The sequence below is a fragment of the Lissotriton vulgaris genome, chromosome 3_1, assembly GCF_964263255.1.
Source record: "Lissotriton vulgaris chromosome 3_1, aLisVul1.2, whole genome shotgun sequence".
In the NCBI taxonomy this organism is placed as follows: domain Eukaryota; kingdom Metazoa; phylum Chordata; class Amphibia; order Caudata; family Salamandridae; genus Lissotriton; species Lissotriton vulgaris.
Window position 1 is genome coordinate 1767210684 of NC_141689.1, and position 23158 is coordinate 1767233841.

The window sequence follows — 23158 nt, forward strand, 5'->3', positions numbered from 1 at the left end:
CCATAATGACTCCCTTGAAGACACTCTCATTCGATCAAACTGGGCCAATGTAAACATCCTTTCTAATTTCCCATTTACTTTAACCACTTCACATTTAACCCTTTCCTTCAGCTCACCCCCCCCAAAAAACAACGGTTTATTATTCACTTGAAAATGCGGTCTATAAATGCAGATGCACAATGGCCTAGAAGCCATTTTCCACCAAAGTAGAGGTCACCACAGCTGAAAATAATATTTTTCCAGGGCTTGACATCCTTTGAAAATGATGGGGAATTATTTGCTGTTATTTGTTAGCGCCCTCTGGCTAGAGGCAGGGTCGCTTTAGTGCTGGTGGCATCCGGAGAGAGACTCTTTTTTGACAAACTGACCTGCCCACCCACTGACCTTCTCTACGGAATACCTCACTACCACCCTCCAACAGTGCTCTTCTCTCTATAACCCCTCTTACATTCATTTAGGGCCATATGTATCAACATCCTGATTTGCGATTCTCGAATAGCGATTTTTTAGAAAACGCTATTTTAGAATTGCAAATAGGAATGTCTGTATAAAATCGCAATTTTTTAGCGATTTTTATTATTCCTTAATTGCGATTAGCAAATTGCGAATCGCAATTAAGGAATACTTTCCCATTCATTTCTATGGGCCAGGAGGCCCTTAGGAATGAATGGGAAGTTATTCTCAATTTGCGATTTGCAATTTGAGAATCGCAAATTGAGAATAATTTCAAGGGTGCAGGGGTGTCAAAAGGACACCCTGATGCACCCCTGAAATAAGCATGGGTGCACATGTGGCGCACATACATGCCCTAAGGGCATGTATGTGCTTCACATTGCACTTTGAAAAATGCAAAAAAAGTGAATTTTTCAAAGAAATCGCAAATTGCCACCAACTTGAATTTGGTGGTAATTTGCGATTCCTTAAGGCCAAATTGCTTTTTTTCGGTGCTTCTTACATTGCATTTAAGGAATCGTAAAATTTGCGATTCCTTGAATGCGATCACAAAATAAGGAATCGCAAATTTTGCGATTTCTTATTTTGCCTTAATACATACCATTTGGCAAAATTGCATTCACAAACGTCTAAATTCACAGAATTTCGGCGTTTGCGAATGCAATTTTGCTTGATACATATGGCCCTTCATTTTTTAATAGCACTTCTTTTTTTTTTTATTTCTTTATTGATTCAGTTCAAAGCCATATATAGAAAAAATAAACATATCAATACTTCATCTTAATGATTAGCATATTCAACATACATAAACATAAAAACAATAAAAGATGATTTCAACATCACATAAATACAATCTGAACAGCAGCTTTGTCTTTTTAGGTACATAAATAATAATAGCTAGTGATCCAAATAATCCATCAAAGTCTGCCATATTTTGTATCCTCTTCTCTTTTTCGTAATTGATTTAATGCGATATAAATTAAAGTCTAAATAAAAAATATTATAGAACTTTGCTCGCCACATTTCATATGTAGGTGCGTCAGGTTTTAGCCACATTGATGATATGCAAAGGTGAGCTACAGCCATGGCCATGAATATAATATATCTATTTTCCTGATAACCTAGAAACAATTCATTATCGTTTGATAATCCAAAAATAATCATCTCTCTAGAAATTTTAACATCGCATTTTGTAATATGTGTTAGAAAAGTTTCTATGGATACAAAAAACGGTTTTAATATAAGGCAGTCTGAAAATATATGTATAATATCTGCCAGATCACATTGACATCTATAGCATTTCCCATTGTTTGTATTACTCCATTTGAGCATTTTAAGTGGTGTATGATAGAGATTAAACAAAGTTTTATAATGCTGTGAATATAAATTGGCCGATAAAATAATTTTATCGGCCATACATATTGATTCTTGAAAAGGTACTACGGATGTCCCTAATCTCATACACCATTTTGCTGCCTGCTGTTCCGTATCATCCTGCTGTAAATTTAACAGATAATTGTAAATAATCCCTATGCGCGTAGGTTTTCTGAGTATTTCCATAAATTCATTAAGACAGAGTGGTACAATTTTTGGATGTGTATAAATAAAGTTCCGTATTTGCAAATACTTAAAGAAGTCATATTTAGAAAGGCTGTATTCATCTCTTAGCTCCTGAAATGAGGCGATTGTACCATTTTTAACCATGTCACCAATGACTATTATACCCTTTTCCCGCCATATACCCATAATACGATCCCTGAATGTTAACGGGAGCAACTCTATAGAGTTGCACGGAGTATAAAAATTGATACGTCCCAGTGAAATGAGCTTCCGTATAGAACGCCATGCTTTAAAGGCGGACATTGTAAGTTTAAATCGGGTTCTTTTGTAGTAACTAGGTTCTGTAAAACGGAGTAGCATTTGCCGAGATTGTGGGCCTAATAGAAAAGAAAAAATATCAGGACTTTCAAATGTAGGTGGAGTTCCACCTATTGAAAAATATTTAACATTTTGCATAAGGCATGCCAAATAATATAGTGCAAAATTCGGGACTCCCCAACCCCCCTTAAAATTGGTAATGTCATATATTTGAATGCTCTCCGCGATGATTTCCCACTCCATAGAAATCGATCAGTTATAGATTGCAATTTCCTCAATTGTAGTGTAGGTATTTCCAATGGTATTGCTCGAAAATAATATAAAACTTTCGGTAGGATAGTCATTTTTAAGACATTACGTCTCCCAACCAATGATAGGTGTATACATTCAATTTTCTCTAGTTGACTTTTAACTGATCCTAATATATCTGACCAGTTTGCCATAACTAACTGTTGAGGTAACAATCTGATTTTGATGCCTAGATATTTAGCCTCTAGAGTAACCCTTCTATCATTAGTACACAATCCTACTGACCATATGACCTGTGTTTTTTGGCTATTAAGTTTGTACCCAGCCACGTTGCCAAATTCACGAGTCAGATTTTCTATTTCAGTTAATGCAGATTCTGGATCAGATGTTATAACTGCGATATCGTCAGCATAGGCTAACACACGTACATCACCTCCAGGCAGAACCATGGGTTGAATTTGTTGAGATGACTTTAATGCCTTAATCAGTGGTTCTATATAAATAGCAAATAGCAAGGGTGAGCAGGGGCACCCCTGTCGCGTGCCCCGCGTGATATTGACTGCCATTGACTCTTGTCCTGAAATACAGATCTTAGCCCTCGGGTGTCTATACATAATTTGTAAGGCAGATATAAATTGTGATCCGAATCCCATTTTCACCAAGATTGCCCACAGAAATGCCCATGAGACGCGGTCGAACGCTTTCTCTGCGTCTAGAAACACCAATCCGACGTCTTTATGTTCTGCAGTAGCATAATCTAGTGTTGCAATAACCCGGTGTATATGGTTAATAGTGCCTCGATCAGGGAGAAAGCCATGTTGTTGTTCAGAAACTAAAGTTGGAACAATTTGACTCAGACGGTTCGCGAGAATTTTAGAATACAATTTTGCGTCCGCATTTATAAGTGAAATGGGATGATACGACCCGGGTAGATGCGAAGGTTTGTCTTTTTTGGGAAATATAACTATGCTAGCATCTTCCCATGATGGTGGGGGGTGACCTCTCTGAGCTTCTAAAAACGTTACGAGCATATCGCTCTTGATTATAGGGAATATCATTTGATAAATTTCTAATGGGAGTTTATCAGGACCACAAGCCTTCCCCAAGGCCAGTTCTTTCAGGGCGGTCTCAAGTTCTTCAATTGTAATTGGGAGCTCTAATTGTTCCTGTTGTGCCAGATCTAATTGGGGCAATTCCAATTTATCTATATATTGATTAAGTAAATCAGATGAAAGATCTTCTTGGGTATAGAGATTTGTATAATATTCATAAAAGACCTGCAATATCCCCTCTGGTGACTCTATTAGGGCTCCCTGATTATTTTCTATAGAATTTATACGCTGTAAAGTCTGTCTTCCCCGCATTCTCTGAGCTAGACATCTACCCACATTTTCTCCATATTCATATCTTTCTGTGCGAAAAACCTTATATTGTTGTGCTATGTCCTGACTCCAGACCCCATTTATCTTAGCTTTATGCTTCGCAACTTCGTTTTGTGAAGTTTCACTATCTCGATGTAATCTAATATCGCTCATTAAATCATGTTCTGCATTGATTAGATCTTGTATTCATTCTGTCATTATATTATTTCTTTTCTTTTGTATACTCCAACTATAACTACAGGTTTCAACTCGTAATCCTGCCTTAAAACAATCCCATACCATTGCACAAGATGTAGAGCCTCTATTAAGATCGAAAAATTGCTGGGCCCAGTCCATTACTTGTTTCACATATATTTCATCTGATAATAGTTTCCTATTAAAAGTGAAAGATCTTTGTGTTCGTTGGATGTTAGGTATAGGCATATCCATGACAATTGGAGCATGATCTGAAGTGATACGTGGTTTAACTAGCATACTAGATCCTTGCGCCATGTGTCTAGGTATAAAAATGTAGTCTATTCGTACAAATTTATTGTGCGGCGAAGAAAAGAAAGTATAACCAGGATCCTTCAGATGAGCCACAGGCCATCCATCAACCAACCCATGTTGAGATAAGAGTTGGCGTAGTGTCTCAAATACCTTGGGTTTCCTACCTTGATATTTAGTATATTTTGGATCTCATGTATTCAATTCCCCATGAATATTGAAATCCCCCAATAAAAATACTGGGGTGCTCCATAGTGCTAATTTAAAAACTCTATCACTGCAGTGTCATCCATATTGGATCCGTATACTGTACAAATCGTAGTTACAACATTGCCGATGACACATTCAACGATTGCCCAGCGTCCTAGACTATCCTCTTTAACTTTCCCCGTTGTGATTACAGAGCGTCGACCCAAAATAGCCACCCCTCTATTCGTAGTAGATTGTTGTGAAGCAGCCAACACTATGAGTCCAAGATCATTCAATACTTGTCTTTTCGCCCATGGTATATGCGTCTCTTGAATACATAATATATCTGGTTGTATTAAACGAATTTCATGCATCACACGCTTACGCTTTTGCACATTATTAAGACCACATACATTAAATGAACACATTCGAAACTTAAAGCTCGCCATGGCAGATGTATAAATTCATTGCAAAAATGAATGATACCATTGTACCATTCCATCAACCAGGAAAAGGCTGTTCATTTCAACATAATATTCTATGACTTTGACTGAATTTTTTTTTCCCCTTTTCGCCCCCAACACACCCCCCGTGAACAACCCATCCCACCCACTTCCCAACACTGCATCCCCCCCGTGACCCCTCCCCAACATTAAGGCAAAGGGGCCTATTGCCCCGGTGATGTATGTGAGAGCACCACAGATGTTTAGGCGTATCCAAAACTCTAAGCATTAGAAGAGAATGAGTTATGCCGCACAATACATCTGATATCTAACACTCAAGTCTTAATCCTCATTCTAATGTATTCAGATATGCCTTTGCTAGAGCTTCGGTGGTAAAGAATCTATTTTGACCCCTATATACAATCTTTAATGTAGATGGTTGAAGCAAGAAAGCTTGCGCGCCCTTTTTTTGAAATGGTTCGATCATTTGACGCATTCTCCAGCGATTTTCAACGGTAGAGTGGCAATAATAAGGGCGTACAAAAAACTCTATACCCTTCCCAGAGCGCTTCTTATCCGGCCTTGCAAGATCATACAATTTTTGTCTTGCCAAGAAGTTGTTCAAGGATATCAAAATGGCTCGAGGATATTGCCGTGTTTGGGTGTTCCGTGTTGTTTGTTTGCGAAAAGGAAAGCGATGTGCCCTTTGAATCTCCTGCGACCATTGCCAATCTTTAACATCAGGAAAAGCATCTTCAAAAAGTTCCACAACAAATTGTCGTACATCTTGCCCCTCACTTCCTTCTGGAACACCCAAAATTCGCAGATTATTGCGACGAAGCCTATTCTCCAAGTCAACCAGTTTAGAGTTCACATCTTCTTTCTGCCCCTTGGAGTCATCGAGACTAGTTTTAATGTGTGTTACTTGGTCCTCTAATGTAGATAGACGTCCTTCTGCTTCTGCCATCCTGTCTGTAAAATCATTACATGACTTGGCTAGGCGTCGCACCGTATTCTGAAGTTTTTTTACAAGCATTGTGAGTTTTCAAGTGCTCGGCTTTTGCCTCTAGTCGCTGTTCTGAGATGGCTTTGAGTATAATATCTATTGGCGTTTGATTAGGAAATCCAGGACTAGAGCTGGTTTGTTGAGTAGGATATATTAGATCCTGATCTAGATCTTGATCTATTATAGTTGGGTCGCCTTCTGAAGTTTCCTCGCTCCAGGATCTAGTTGACCGCATATCACCTGTAGCACTAGCACGTGTTTCCTTGCTTGTATTTTCCTTACTCCCATCTTCAATCCTCTCCTCTAAATCCTCTTCCAAATCAGACCCCTCGGAATGTTCTGAAAGTGAGTAAAATTCACTACCTTTACTACCGATGGGGTCGCCATCGCATTCTAACCCTTCAGCTCGAGATGGGTCCAGTTCAGCATCCCTTTTACCCCCCCTCATATCGCTAACATTGAAAGCAGCAGCATTTTGCGTTTCTGGCAATGCAGGGGGATCAGATGAAGGGACATATGTGGGTGGGTTAATTGAAAAGGTTGTCGGAGAAACTATCAACTGTTCGAGTGCCTCTACCAAAGTCCCATCTTGATCATTATCCAGAAGTAAACCACCCTTTTCAGCTCCACTGCCGTCATTCTGAGGCTTAGTAATTGTTATGGTTGTTGCTTTTACTTTGGAGTTGAACATTTGTGGAATTTTTGGGGTGCCCAGTTGACTGTTATCCGGGTCATTATTGCTAGTATCTTGCCTTGATTTTGCTGCTAGTGCAGCTCGAGTCCCGATCGGATTATCGCCGCTAGGTCTGGTTTTACCACCACGCGCAGGTTTTGGGGCCATATTGCAAAAAGAAGAAGAAAAAAAATCCTTATACCATGCAACTTATAGAAATAGCTGCAAAAGACCCCTTTCCGCTGAAAGGCTCTGCCAATTATATTGATCACGCCGTTTATCAAGTCTCTTTAGGTCTCTTTAAACTTGGAGATCCTTTTAGACCCTTCAAAAGTCCGTTTTTATAATAGAAAAAATAGTGTACCAGCGTTTTTTTTTCACTTTCCCCTCCACTACATTTAAATCTGCATTTAAATCTGCTTTTATCTGTTTGTGATTCCGCTTCAGGGGAAAAAACGAAAAAAGTCTTACTCAATTATCCCCGTGCTGTTTATCCTGGCCAAATTCAACAGCTTTCAGTGTTGTTTCTCCGGTATCCGCTCCGTGGTGGCTTCATGCAACTCTCCGCTCCCAACTATCGACTCCTGGCGTGCTGAGGCGTTCCTCTGTGTCTCTCTGAACACCAGAATCAGCATTCGATTCGTTCCAGGTGCCGCTGCAGAGCCGCGCAGCAACCCCGCTCGGCACAGCGGGTGCCTCCCACTCAGGCAGAGAGTCGTACTCCGTGAGCCAGCGCACTCCAGGAAAGCTCCCCTATGCAGCTCGAAATACGGCAGAACAGCAGAAAAACAGCAGCGGGATGAAGACGAGGTCTAACGGTAGCAGAAATCACCGCCTGAAGCTCAGGTACAGCTGCTACTTGGTATGCCCAAACGGAGCTCTCACAAACACGCCTGACGTGCAGGCGCCATCTTGCCTCGTTTCGTTTAATAGCACTTCTCATGCCAGTGAAGTATGTAAGAGCTCTTTACATCACACACGTTACACAGGGACAATAAATCATAGGTGTGTAAATCAGTCCAAAGGGAACATTACATAAAGCAATAAGGATTAAAAGGTGTAGTAATCATACGTCATCCAGTAGTCAGTGTATTTCATGAGTTTTTGGTCTGGAGAAGCATAAACTCAGGATTTGAAACATACCTACGTGGTTGGGGTTTGCTTTACTAATAAGAATGCATTTCTACCTAAACGAACCCTTTTTAGTAACATTAGGAAATTGAAAGACTCTGGAAACAACATAACACTCTACCCTATATATACTATGCAGTTTGCATGTAGCTTTTTGATGGCAGTTCATATCTTACTGTTCTGTATTAGGATTGTAATTTATAAACTGCAAGTAACAAAAGGATCTCTGTGACAAAAGCAGTAACCGCCTGACCTATCCACATAAATTATGGTGTGTGATCTGCATGGTGCACGTTCTTTACAGCAAGCACATTAACCCTCTGCGCTGCTACTTAATGATGAGTCAAAACTGCCATTAGACAAACTCGATCTCTCTCAAGCAGGAACATTAATCACCAGTCTTATCTTGACATTTTTTGATTTCTGCAAACTGCTGGACATACGTACTCTGCGGGAGGTGCTTTTAAGTCTGTGTTATTTCTAACAAGGCGCCCCCCCCCCACCCCCAAGGTCAGCACCAGGTGCGGCTGCACTGGTTGCGCCACCCTAGAGGAAATGAATATGACTCGTGTCTAGCACCTGAAATGGAAAAAGAAGGGCAGATTCTCTGTAGCTCCTGCTGATTTTATGAACTGTCAGAGTGGTGTACGATTTGCTATTTGCAGCTTTATTATGTAAGTTGCTTGTAAAACGCTCATCTTAATGCAGTCCCGAGGCCACCTCAAGGTGTTATGTTATGTTATTGTTAGACCTGGTATCCTTGGCATGGTTTCCCCTGTCCTTTTGCCTCTACCACCTGTATTTTTGATTGCATGCTGGATTTCGTTTATGCTGGTTTAGGTACTCTGGGCACTTTTCCACTGCTGATAAGTGCCAAAGTGCAAGTACTCTCTGTGTAGATTGTAATTCTGATTGGTTCTCCATGGTTGGCATATTGATTTCCTGATAAGTCCCTTGTACAGTGCACTGTGCGTGCCCAGGGCCTGTAAATCAAACGCTACTAGTGGGCCTGCAGCACTGATTGTGGCCTTTCAGGTGTATCTCAGACCTGCCACTGCAATGTCTGCACACACAGTTTTTAACTGCCATGTCGACCTGACATTTGCACCCATTATATCAAGGACTAGATCTCCCGTAGGCTATCATTGAAGCTGCCTTATAAAATCTTACAAGTTAAATTTTCAATTGGAACAGCTAGAGATTTGGGGTTTGGGCTCTCTGGACTCACCAAACATTCTCCTAGCCACCTGAAATGCATTCTTCTCAACTGTAGATCAGCTAGTAAACATGCCCCCGATATCTACGATCTCATTCTAACAAATGAGCTTGACATAATCATCCTCACTGAAACCTGCCTTAACCGTTTCTCCACTCCTATGCTTGACCCACTAGTCCATCCCAGCCACGACATAATTTGTCTGGACAGAACCATAAACAGGGTGGGGGAATAGCTTGTATACATAGACATACACTCTTGGTGTCCCAATCAGAAACCGTCACCTTGACCTCCAGTGAATATCTCTGCATCAACATTTCAAACAATAATAACCCCATCTGCAGACTACACACATTCTACCACCCCCAGTAGACAATCTGTCCTTCATTGAACAACTCATGGAAATCATCACATCCAACGATGACCCCGTAGTGACCCAAATCTTTCTTGGAGACTTCAAATTCCACTGGTCTATCACAAATGATCACTCAGTGAATTGCCTAAAATCCTTCCTATCAGACCACAAGTTGACTCAATTCTGCGACAGCCCTACCCACAAAAAGGGTGAAACCCTTGACCTTATCATACCTAAAGGGAACATCATCTCACTGGATTCCATTATCCCAAATGACTGGTCTGACCACTACAGCATCATCTTCTGTAGGTGACCCTGAAAGAGACCAACCGATGAAAACAAAGCAATGGAAAAGGAACCTATGGAAAATCAATACCATAGTCTTTAGCAACCTGATGTAACAATGCCCTGACACCCAAGCTAACATGAAAGATGTACATGACCTCACCGACTTCTATAACTCATCTATCTCGAGCATCCTTGACTCTATCACCCCTCTAGAGCAACAAAAAATGCTTCTACCAAAAACCCCAAACCTTGGTTTAATAACAACCTAAACTCTATATGTCGCTGTCTAAGGTCAGCCGAAAGACCGTGGCGATCCCGACCTTCCACTGAACACCTAAAACAGCTTAGATCAGTCAGGAACACCTAAAACAGAAAAATCTAAAAAGCAAAAGCCGACTTCTTTAGAACTGAACTTAACAAAGCCAAAAACCGTCCCAAAAACTTTTCGAAATCATTAAGAGACAAATGCTCACCACATCCAAATGGCCAGTCCATGGTGACAGCATTCCTTCATGTGAGGAATTAGCCGCTTTCTTCATGTAGAAAACTAAAAGCATTGAAATAGACCTGAAATCACAGGGGGCTCTTCTTCCAAATACAAGGATATTTCCTCTACTCACCTCTCTGAGCCATGATGGGTTCAGTTCACCTGGAGATGTCCTTAAGAACAATGCGTCCTGGCACACCTTCACTCCACTCAGCGAAAGTGAAATCTACAACATCCTTCTAGCGATCAACTCATCTAATCACTCCAGCAACCCACTACCACCTCCAATCTTCAATGAAATAAAAGCGGCACTTCTCCCCTTATGGACAAAGATTGTGGATGTACCATGTTACAACGCATACCATTACAACTACCTACCGTTACAACGCGACCATTACAACGCATACCATTACAACGCATAGCGCTTTGAGGTGCTGGATAGTGGTAAGTATAATTTACTATTCTAACTCCAGTCCCCGTGGACCCTAGGGAAGGTGTTGGATAGTAAATTATACTTATTCCCTATCCTAGAGCGCCCCCCAGCGCAATGCGTTGTAATGGTATGCGTTGTAAAAGTCGCGTTGTAACAGTATTGCGTTGTAAGAAATGCGTTGTAACAGGTGTATACCAAAGATTGTTAATGCTTCACTATTCCAAGGCTCTATCCCAGACTGCCTAAAAATAGCCAACTATTGGATCAACATCAATCTGGTTTTGTTAAGGGCACATCACTGAATCTGCTCTCATTCACATCTCGATGACATCTTAAAAATGCTAGACCACATTGGGTCGCCTCGGTGGAGATGCAGGAGGCAGCTACCCGTCCATTCACCCCCTTTGAGAGGCTGGTCTGCTCCTTTGTCGTGTTGAAGGGCCATATTTCCCGCACATATCAGATTTTGCAACACCCCCCCCCCTTGATGCCTACCCACCCATACCAGCGCAAATGGCAGCTGACGTCTGACACAGAAATCTCACCCCCACAGTGGGGTCGTTTATGGCGTGACATATCCAGAGTATTTCGCAGTATCCCACAAATGGAAAACGCATATAAAATCATGACACAATGGTATTACACACCGGATCGTTTGCACAAAATGTTCCCTGCCTCCTCCCCCAAGTGCTGGAGGTGTTCAACTGCATCTGGCGATTTCATACACATCTGGTGGGCCTGCCCGCTCCTGACCTTGTTCTGGAAATAAGTACTTAGTCATATCAAAGGGGTACTTGGTTTCCCCCTGCCTGAGTCTACCAACAAAATCCTGCTGCTCATCAAACCAACCACTTTGAAGGCTGTCACCCGGAGCGACTGGACTACAGCATTGCATATGCTTGGAGCAGCCAAGCAATTTATAGTGCGATATTGGAAGAAGACGGAGGTGCCCCCTATTGCCGCTTGCTACGTGCGCCTAGGGCATGTCATAACCATGGAGCTCCTTACAGAGCGACTACAAACACGTGATACTCCCTTCACCGCAGTTTGGCAACCCCTAATTAATTATCTTTGTAAGCTAGAACATGCACGTTATCTTCCCGCCAAGCTTAGAGCGCTGCGCCTTTTTGAAGGTGCTATCCTCCCGCCTGATCCCGACAAGCTGCTTTGCAACCGGCTCAACCCAGCACGTGACCTCCCCGTTTAGATCATAGGTCCCTCAAGGGCTTAGATTAGTGGCCCGCCTTCCTTCCTCCCCCCCTCCAGCCCACTCACACGATCTTTTCCTCTACTACTTTCTCAACGCTATCACTCACTCTTTATCTGTCTTCCTTCTTTCTGCTCCTCTCGCTTCCTTCTCTTCTGGGCCTCGTGCCCCTGTTATAGTATTGATGTTTTTTAAAGGGCCCTGTGAAGCATAACAACAAATCATTATTGCCTTTTACTGTTTACCACGCGGCTGGCCCGACATGGGTTGTAGGCAACATGCTGTGTTTAAATTACTGCACTATTGCTCCTTTTTAATTACATACTATGCGGCCGGCCCTGAATAGGGTTGTAGGCATAACGTTGTGTGTATCTGGCCTGATGTCCTGTTCTTATCTAGTAAAATAAAACAGATTTGAAAGAAAAATGCTAGACCAAAATGAATCATGTCTCCTGATTCTACTTGACTTGTCCTCTGTCTTCGATACTGTTAAAGATGACAGCTTACTCTCCATTCTTGAACAAAGAATGGGCCTATCAGGGCCTGCACTGAAATCGTTTACTTCATTTCTTCACAAGAGAACCCAAATAGTCAAGGTGAATCGAAATTTGCCTAGCATTTGTAACGGTAAGTTTCAATTCTATTAAGGACACGGAGGCGAGGATTATGCTTTTCTTTCTTCGCATTTATTATAATATTGAAAACACAGCAGCCTTAGAAAAGCTCATAATGTAGAAAAATGCTTAAATTACAACAATGAAGCATTTTAATCACATAACTCAAGAAAAACAATGTCTCTGGGACTACAACTCCCATCATGATAGCATAACAGTCTGAACGGAGTCCTTCCTCTATGTCCACAGTCCATAGATAGGGAGTCCCTTCTCCATGTTCCTCCTCTTTCTTCGCGCAAATTACGCCATCAGTTCATTGGTCTGGCTTGGAACCGTCATTTCCTAACAGAAGAAATAGAACTGCGTCAGCGTCGTAACGGAAAATACAGGAGTTTACAACCGAAATAAACAATCACAGGATCATATTCAACCATGAGGAAAACCTTTAAAACCTGGTTACTTACTGCCATACGGGCGGGTTGTCGCTCGACGATATACCGGGTGGGATAATCCTCGCCTCCGTGTCCTTAATAGAATTGAAACTTACCGTTACAAATGCTAGGCAAATTTCGATTCTATGGCAGGACCGGAGGCTCAGATTATGCTAGTTCAAAGCTTACTCACCACCAAACTTGCAATATCCACCACCGGCTTAAAGTAAAACCTCTTAAAGGTGGAATCGGAGGACCAGTCAGCGGCCCGCATCAAATCCTCTAAACAAGCTCCCGCAGAGAAAGCCTTAGAGGCCATGGCCCCTCTGGCAGAGTGAGCTCCGAAACGTTTGGTATCAATACCTGCCTCTTGCATGACCCAACGCACCCACCTGGCTATGGTGGGGGAAGAGACCGCATGGTGTGGTTTTCGCAAGGCAATTAACAATTGTCTCTCGCCCGGAGGGCGAATGCCCCAAGTCATATCTTCATAAGCTTTCAGACACTGAACAACACATAGCTTCGGGACATCCACAAAAGCCGGATACGAAATTGTTCTAGAAGCCGACTTTGTGCGGCGACCAATCGTGTAGGTGACACCATCTGGCGAAAACACGCGTGCCGAGACATCCAGAGCACGCACATCCAACACTCTCCAGCAGGACACCAAGCATAGAAGCATAGCCAGTTTCGCCGAGAGTTCCTTGACCGATAGGTACCTGTTAGGTTGCCAGGACAGAAAAAGGTTCAAAACCAAATTGACGTCCCAAAGGACTAAGTACCGGGGCTCCGGCGGCAACGCCAACCGGACGCCCCGCAAAAGTCGGCACACAAAGGGGTGTACTCCGATCGGAGAACCGTCAACTGGATGGTGTGCCGCAGAAATAGCCGAACGCACAGCATTAATCGCCCATGGCCAATTCCGCCAAATAATTCAACACGGGAACGAGTCCCGCGACCAAGGGATCCAAACTCCGTCGAAGACACCAACGCACCCACTTAGACCAAGCGGATTTGTAGCGCTTCAACGTACTGACAGTCCAGGCCTTGGATAACAGACCTTCAGCTGATCTCGAAAGGCCCGGGAGCGACCAACGTCTCCTGAAAGCCTCCATGCCATGAGGTGGAGAGAGCCCTGAACGATGAGAGGATGCGGATCCCGATCCGGGCTGAGGAGCAGGTGAGGAAACCGGGGAGTAGGATTGGAGAATCCCAGGAAAGTTCCAGAAGAACTGGAAACCAGACTTGGTACCTCCAGAGCGGCGTCACCAACACCAGCTCCACTTCCTGCCGGCGAACCTGCGCCGCCGTTCGCATCACCATCGAAATAGGTGGAAACGCAAAGGGCTTCTCCTTGCTCCAGTCCTGGAGAAACGCGTCCGTGGCCTCTGCCAGCGGATCCGGTCTCCAACTGAAGAACATCGGAAGTTGATGGTCCAAGCGGGACGCAAACAGGTCCAGTGAGAAAGGACCCCACAGCCCGTTGAGCCAGCGAAAGACCTGGACATCCAACATCCACAGACTGGAGTCCCGGAGATACCTGGAGTGCCAGTCTGCAACCTGGTTGGCCTGACCCGGCAGGTACTCCGCCGTCACCGATACATGATGGTCTAGACAGTAATCCCAGAACTGCTTTGCCAAATTCGCCAGTGCACGGGACCTCACGCCCCCTAGGTGGTTCACATACCGCACTGCCGACACATTGTCCATTTTCAATAGGACACACAACTTCACCGAGTCCCTGGTCCAGCAGCGTACTGCAAAGGAACCCGCCAGAAGTTCTAGACAGTTGATATGCAACTTCTGTTCTTCCAAGGACCAAGTGCCGCCTGTTGAAAAATCTCCACAGCGCGCTCCCCAACCGACTCTGCTGGCATCGGATTCGATGACGAGGTCCGGGGAAGACCCGAAAATTGCCCGACTATTCCAGGCCTCCATGTGGGTTAGCCACCACAACATCTCTTCCTTGACCTCTTCCGATAGGGGAACCATTTGGTCGTATGACACGCCTCTGCGTAGGTGATAAGCCTTGAGGCGCTGGAGGGCCCTGTAGTGCAGAGGGCCTGGAAAGATGGCCTGAATCGAGGACGATAGCAGACCCACCACTCTGGCAACTTGACGTAACGACGTGTGAGACTTTGTAATTGTCTGTCGCAAGACGTGCTTGATCTTGGACAACTTCCGAGACGGAAGACTCAGGGAGGCGTCGACGGAGTCTATGACAAATCCCAAAAATTCTACTTTCTGAGAGGGTACAAGAACCGACTTGTCTCCATTGATAACAAAACCGAGCTCCTGAAGGAGGTCGACAGTCCGGCCCAGTTGAGAAAGCAAGCTGTGTGGACATTGCGCCATCAGCAAAATGTCGTCCAGATAGACGATCAGGCGAATCCCCTGCGCTCGCAAGAATTCCACCACGGGATGTAACACTTTGGTGAAACACCACGGAGCCGAGGATAGACCGAACGGAAGAGCCGTGAATTCGAACACCTGTTCCCGCCAGAGAAACTGGAGGAAGCGACGGTGAGGAGGATAGATTGGAACCACAAGATAAGCATCCTTGAGATCCAACCGTACCAACCAGTCCCGTGGAAGGAGGATATCTCGAAGGAGATGAATTCCTTCCATTTTGAAATGATGATAGACCAACCACCCATTGAATTCTTTGAGGTTGATCACCGGACGACGGCCTCCGCCGGGTTTGTCCACTAAGAAAAGATTGCTGATGAAGCCCGACGGATGCCGAGTTGATTGGCGAACGGCCCTTTTGCGGAGAAGTTCCGCGACCTCTTCGTCTATCAACTGGGCATCGGACACTGAAAAGGTTATAGGACACGGGGCGCACACCTGGAAAGGCTGATCGTAGAATTCGATATGAAAACCGCGGATAGTTTGCAGCACCCAAGCATCCGCTGTAAGATCTACCCACGCCCTCCGAAAGGCCGCTAGTCGTCCGCCAATCTGAACCTGCTCCGCGGGGATAACACTCACCGTGTGTGCTGGAAGCGTTGGAGTTCCTCCTGAAGCCTTCACCTCCGAAACGCTGCCCTCTTGTAGGGTAGAAGGAGTTGAAGTTGGCCGAGGTGTTGTACTGCCCTCGCCCGGAGCCTTGCCCTCTGTTGCCGGCATTCTGCCAGCCACGGCCGGTCGCGCGGCCCCTACCGCGACCGGCCCCTTGGGAGAAACGCTGTTGGAACACGCGTTTGATACTGGTCTGAGCTCTATCAAGGGATGTGAAGGTAGACACGAACTTCCCTAGCTCCTTAATGAACGGTTCTCCGAAGAGACCGCCTTGGGCAACCGCTCCTGCCTCCGAAGAGGCTAAGTCTCCCAACTTAGGGTCTAGCTTAATCAGGAAAGACCTCCGCCGTTCGGTGGAAATGGCGCAGTTGGCATTGCCTAAGAAAACAATCACCCTCTGCGCCCAATTTGACAAGACGTCGGGGTCAATGGCGGATCCAGTAACTTTAGCCTCCTCCGCCATGTCTAGGATCTTAGTAATGGGCCCCACTGCGTCGAGCATCTTGTCCTGACACGACCGCCAGGATCGGTCAATGCCCTTACGCGGGTCCTTCATAAACTTTGCTAGAAACGTTGCCATCTTGGCATCTAAATCCGGCGTCATGGCAACTTTCCCCTCCAAGGTGGGCCTAGGGCATTCCCCACGGAGGCATCCCCTGGCCTCCTGCTCCAGAGGCTTACGCAACCGACTAGCCACGAACTTTGCCACCTTGTCACCCGGGGCCCAGGCTGCGGACCGCGGATGCATGATCTCATCCGGGTCCAGCATACCTGAGCTGTCCCGCGGTAACTCAGTGGCTGAGCTCGAAGGTCGCCAGGAACGCACCGATTCCTCGTCCCCGTCCGAATCCGGGGAATCCCCCGGAGACGAAGGGGCAGTTCCAGTAGCCACCACCGAGGCGGGGGCCGCAGGCTGGTCAGGTGGGGACTCGGTCGCCTTAGCCAAAAATGCGTCATGCAGACGCTCAAAGGCACCCTTGTCCACCCCCTGAGCACCCTCCGACAACCCCCCTTGCAGGGTTTCTTAGGAGCAGGGGGGCCCTCACCTGATGGACCTGGAAGGGCATAAGGGTTTCCTGACTGCGCCTGAGCTAACTTGGCGCATTCCTCCACTATGCGCGCAGAGAGACGCTCCTCCATAGGGGTTACCACCTCTGTCACGCAGCGGTAGATGGAGCTGTCTACTGCTTGGTAGAACTCCTCATCCTGCAGATAGGATTGAGAATCACCCCCATAATACTCGTCCTCCATGCTGCCCAAAGCTAGCGCAAAGGGGTTCACACACTACCCAACAGCTTGGGTGTCACAGAGATTAGGGCAGACCGGAGGACTGCAACAGTTTTGGGTGCCAGGGACTGGCAAAAATTTGGGTGCACTCACACCCTCAGTGCGCAGACCCACCCCACCCCAGGGGGACCAGGTCAGCTGCCTCACAGCGCGCTGCCACACCAAACACAACACGAGTGCAGACTTGCCAAATCGGCGTCAACGCGGTAGAACACCGCAATACAGACCCCCACCGGGGCGTTCACATATGGGGCAAAAGAGTACAGACCCGAGATACGGGCGTTCAATGAGGCAGACTTGAGGGCTCGGCTCCGCGGCGGTTGGTCTCCCCAGCGCGGCTCCTCTGTGAGGAGAAACTCGTGCCGGAGACCAACGAGACGCGGCCGCGCCCCCTAGCGGATGACTGCGCACCGCAACAACATACACAGGGAAACAGTCGCGAAGGAAGCGAGACAGCGCTTCCACGACCTGAATGGGACTCTGCAATTAAAAAACACATCAGAGACCCATAGCCCCAAGAAATACAAACATTACAATGCATAAATACGTCAGAAATCCCCTAACAGCATCAAACTGAGAGAGGGAGAAAAAAACACTTAACTGGCTGCGGAAGCAGCGCAGAAAGAGGAGGAACATGGAGAAGGGACTCCCTATCTATGGACTGTGGACATAGAGGAAGGACTCCGTTCAGACTGTTATGTTATCATGATGGGAGTTGTAGTCCCAGAGACATTGTTTTTCTTGAGTTATGTGATTAAAATGCTTCATTGTTGTAATTTAAGCATTTTTCTACATTATGAGCTTTTCTAAGGCTGCTGTGTTTTCAATATTATAATAAATGCGAAGAAAGAAAAGCATAATCTGAGCCTCCGGTCCTGCCATAGAATCAATCCCTCTCTCAGCCCTTTATAGTCATCATCATCATCAAATAACTTTATTCGGTTATTTGTTCGAAAACCATCAAAGTATACAAAAAATAAAAGCATTTATCTATTTACAATCTAAAAGTATAAAAACAAGTGAATTTCCAAATCACAATTAAAATAGGGCTATAAAAATCGTCAACCAAAGCATTCATCAGAATACGTGAAGAACAACTGTAGTACAGGCTTCCTACTGGCAGCCACGCTGCTTGCACATGCATTAAAAAGAGAGGAAGCGTTTCTGCAGTACACAATCCATAGAGTACATTGCACAACATAATATAGTCAAAACAGTTAATATTGCAACACAAACTATGGTAAAAGGTTCTGTCGAATTATCCAGAAGGCAAGTAAAAAGCAGCTAACAGCAAAAACTATTGGCCCAGATATGTCCGCTTTTAGAATTCTATACGAAATCTGGTATTGCCTTGCTCCTAAGTTAAGGCAAATTGGTCTTATCCACCTCCTACGTATCTGTCGATATTTGGGATAAAACAACAAAACATGTTCTTCAGTTTCTTTATCTTTAGTACAGGCAGGACAAGAATCTAATAATAAACCAACCGCCTCCTTTCCAGGATATTTTAGGATCAGTTTCCAATTTTGAATCTAACATATAAACTTTTAGCAAGAGGGGGCGAGATTTGATCCAGGAAGGGTACGAATTGTGAGCATGATTTTATATCAAAAAATGTAGATGATAACTGACTACTAGTTAAATTATTAGTATAGTGATCTCCCACCACCTCCCAGTACCTTTTTTTTAATCTCAGTAAATCACCTCTTGAGGCCCTATGTGGGTGTTCCCACAGGTCCAACATATTTATTGATTTGCACCAGTCTGTGATATATTTTTACCACAGTAGTTTTTTTGCACCATTGATCATTAAAACCTCCCGTAAGGAATTTAGAGAGTGAATAAGTTGGAGGCTTATCCATAGACGCAACCAGTAGATTAAAGGTTTCAGGGCAGCCCAGTCACCAATTCTCTTCAGCCCAAGATCACAAAAGAGGGAAATTAAAGGAGTTGTAATAGGTACCGAAGTGAGAGACCTAAAAAAGATATTTTCGCATATCGTTAACTTATTAACAGTAGAATAGCCCCATGTCTCGCCTCCGTACAGTGCTCCACTTTGTGCTTTTGGACGATAGATTTTCAGTGCTGGGGATAGGGGTTGGGTGTAAGATTGTTTGTGAAATCTTAGTATAGATTTAGATCTTTGACATAGAGTTGGGTAACTCTTACTGAACTGATATTCCCAGCTGAGCGACTCATTCAAACCTATGCCTAGGTAATCAAAGTTCTTTATCCGTTCAAGGGGTTCGCATGTAAACTTGATCTCCCGTAAACCTCTCTGTACTTTCCCAAACACTTGTCTTGGATGTGTTAAGTTCCAAACTCCTGTCCCTGCAAAATTCTAGCAATCTGTCCAATAAAATTTGCAGACCCATAGCTGTTTTAGATATTAATTGGGAGTCATGTGCAAAAAGCAGGATAGGGACTTTCTCACCGTTCAAGGAGGGGGCGTCATTCCTACAGCTCATTAAGCAACTCGCCACATCATTAATGAACAAGGAAACAATGTAGGGGCGAGAACACACCCCTGGCGCACCCCTCGCTGTATCGGTATCTTCTCTGTTAGTTCATCATTTTACCCACATCTCACCTGGGCATAGTTGTCCCTGTGGAGTCTGGCTATCACAGTTACCAAATCTAGTGGAGCATGGTCGTCCATAACAAGTCACGCGGTACTAGATCAAAAACAGCTCGCAGATCCACAAATGCTACATAGAGCTTCTGTTTCCTGAGTAGCAAATTTTTCCATGTTAATAAGTGGATCTGAAAGCTTGGTCACACGTGCTTATTTTAGAACGAAAATCCGCCTGGTATGTGGACAATATCATGTTATCGTCCATCCAGCCTTGAAGTTTATCTAAAACTTGTCTAGCAAAAATCTTTTGTAAATTGTCTATTAGACTGATAGGTCTATAATTGGAGGGGATAGCAGCATCGCCCTTTTTATAGATGGTAATTATCTCAGCTCCCCTCCAAGTTTCTGGAATATCCCCACCAGCCATTATGCAATTAGACAAAAGATTTATATACGGGCCCATATCGTAGGTTCTGATTTGTACAGATCACCCGGTATCAGGTTAGGACCAGGGGCTTTACCTGCCTTTGATCTGCTGATCGCTGACAGGGTGTCTTCTAGGCAGAAAGCCAATGCTGTGTCGTTTGCGATCGCCACAGGGGCAATAATTGCAGAAGTTTGATCGGCCATGTGGGTATTTAAACTGCCCTGTTCTTCCGTTCTGGAATATTCATGCATTTCGGCCGATTTTTATCGCTTAGGAGATAAACCTTGATAATTGCAAGGTTCCTAAGTGATAAAAATCGCCGCAGCACGGCGATAAAAATATTGCCGCTAAACCAATATAGCGATAATTATCGCTAGTTGTTGGTAATATGCCCCTGTGTACCTAGCCAGGGGCCGTCCCCGGAAGTGGTAGAGAGTGTGGGGACCTTGGAATAGTTATCGTGGAAACATATGTAGACCGCCTGAAGTTGATGACATTGATGTTCCACCTCCCCCCTGACCCATGCATTTTGACCATTCTATTGTATTTTTATTACATTTGACCCCTGTCCCCCCTCCCCTTTCTTTATATTGATTGATGCTCATTGTATTTCTTCCTCCCTTAATTGAACTGGCCCTTTGTAAACATGTTTTATGCCTTGCTTGTTTTTTATATTTCAATAAAAAGAAACCAAAAAAAAAAAAAATTGAAGGCAGCAGGATTAAGTGATTTGCCTAGAAACATCGCCTACCAAGGTAAAATATTAGAGATATAAAAGCTGGAAACCGTGCTAAAATACAGCATTGCCGAAAACATTACTTTTGCAATGCATGGAGCACGTGACGAACTACATACACGAAAAAAACTACATTGCATTAAGTTGAACAGCACACTGTTGCGGGAACGGCCACGTGGCGCTTGGCAAATTAAAGAAACGTGGCAGGATTAACTGATTTGCACAGAACAAAGGATAAGAAATCAAGTTTAACGTTATTAAAAAACATAGAGAGCGTGCTAAAGTACAACATTGGCCAATCGATTACATGTGCACTGCATGGGGGGAAGCAGCATGTGGCGTACTACTTACAAAATTGAAGGCTGCAGGATTAAGTGATTTGCTCAGAAACAAAAGTTACGAAGTCAACTTTAACGATATCAAAAAGTAGGAAAGCGTGCTTAAAAACAACATTGTCAAATTGAACAAAAATGTGTATATACGCAGTATTTAAAGATCATTCACGTTAATTAATTTAATTATTCTTAAAAAAAAGTGCTCACCTACGAAGAAGTGGATACGAACACTATCAATGGCTGTGACTGCGGAGTAGGAAAAGTTCGAGGAGTTTGGCAGGTTATAAATGCTTTGCAGAAGGATGATTGGTTGAGCATAATGTCACTGGGGGTGAAAGCTGTGATTGGGCATGTTGTAATTGAGCATGCGCAAATAAAATGAAATACGTTAGGAGTATATAACCAGACGGTGGGACGTATTGTGCGCATATGTAATATTAACACGCATGCGCTACCACAAACGTGCATGCGCAAAGTGAAGGCAACTCCTAGGTGGTACATACACAGATGGACTTCGGATGTCGATAGAACACCGGCTTCCGCAGGAGGCGGGGAGCTGGCGGGACAGTGGGGGTTTTGAAGACCCTCGCACGGCCTCCAACGGTGACGCAATGCATTTGAAAAAAGGCCGTCCGCGGGGATTGGGGTCCCCGGGGCCTTGAAGTGGCTTCAGTAGGGAGGCTATGCAGCCCTCCTCCATATAATAATAATATATCATTAGCCATGCCCGAGGGGGTGGGGACCTCGGTGCCCGGAATTGACCACGGGAGGAGGGCTATGCGGCCCCCTTCCTATCAAAAAAATTGAATACGGATACTCCGCTTATTGTCATCGTAGCATAAGCGCAGCCTTCCGATCACGTGCTGAATGCTAATTGGCTGTCACATGCTTGTCAACATTCCAAACTTGAATCTGTTGGGAGCTATTTTATGCCTCGGTAGAAGGGAGGGTGAAGAAGCCTGTGAAATGTGAGTTTTAAACACACCCTGACCCTCTAGGTCTGCTCAGGTGTTTTTTTTTGTAAAATCGCTGGGTGCACGTATGATCAGTGCATTCTAGCGATATAAAAAAAAAGAGACTTGGGCTCACTGATGACATCATCCACGTGACAATCTAATACATCTTATCATACACTAGTATAGGTTTTCAAAACTCATTATAAAATATGAAGTACCATATTTGAAACCATTGACACACCAATACAAGTTTCTAAAAACCCACTTACTGATTCCTACATCTACACACACATCTAAACACTTACCTATAGATACATGCTAACATAGATCAATAGAACACTATTAAATAAAATTATACACCTACATCAATATTATACACCAGTACGCATCCTATCCACTTATGCAGTAATCCTACTCACTTATGCAAACAATTGATCATGCTTATATTTACTAAGCTACACACTTATACAAACACCACTTTATTAATTCATGTAAATAGTAACTCATAATACAATTATCCATACGTCACTCATAAAATCATTAAGTCTTACGTATACTAATTTATATACAACAACTGTCACATACACTGCCTTTTCTATTTCTAGTTTGTTGGACATGTATCTTTGAGAAATACATTTACTCATCACCACACCCATAAAGAGATTCACTTACCCAAACAACCAAATTGTTTTCACATACAGTCTTATATACCTACTAGATCATCTATTTACACATCTTTGGACAGTCATGCACCTCCCAACCAGCCACACACACATTCTTTCACTATCCCATACAAATACTCACTTTACTAATTAATAACTAATATACAGTTTCACATAGTTAGTAACTAACTTATGTAGTAGTTTACACAACAAGAGATAGAGTGATACAGATATTCAC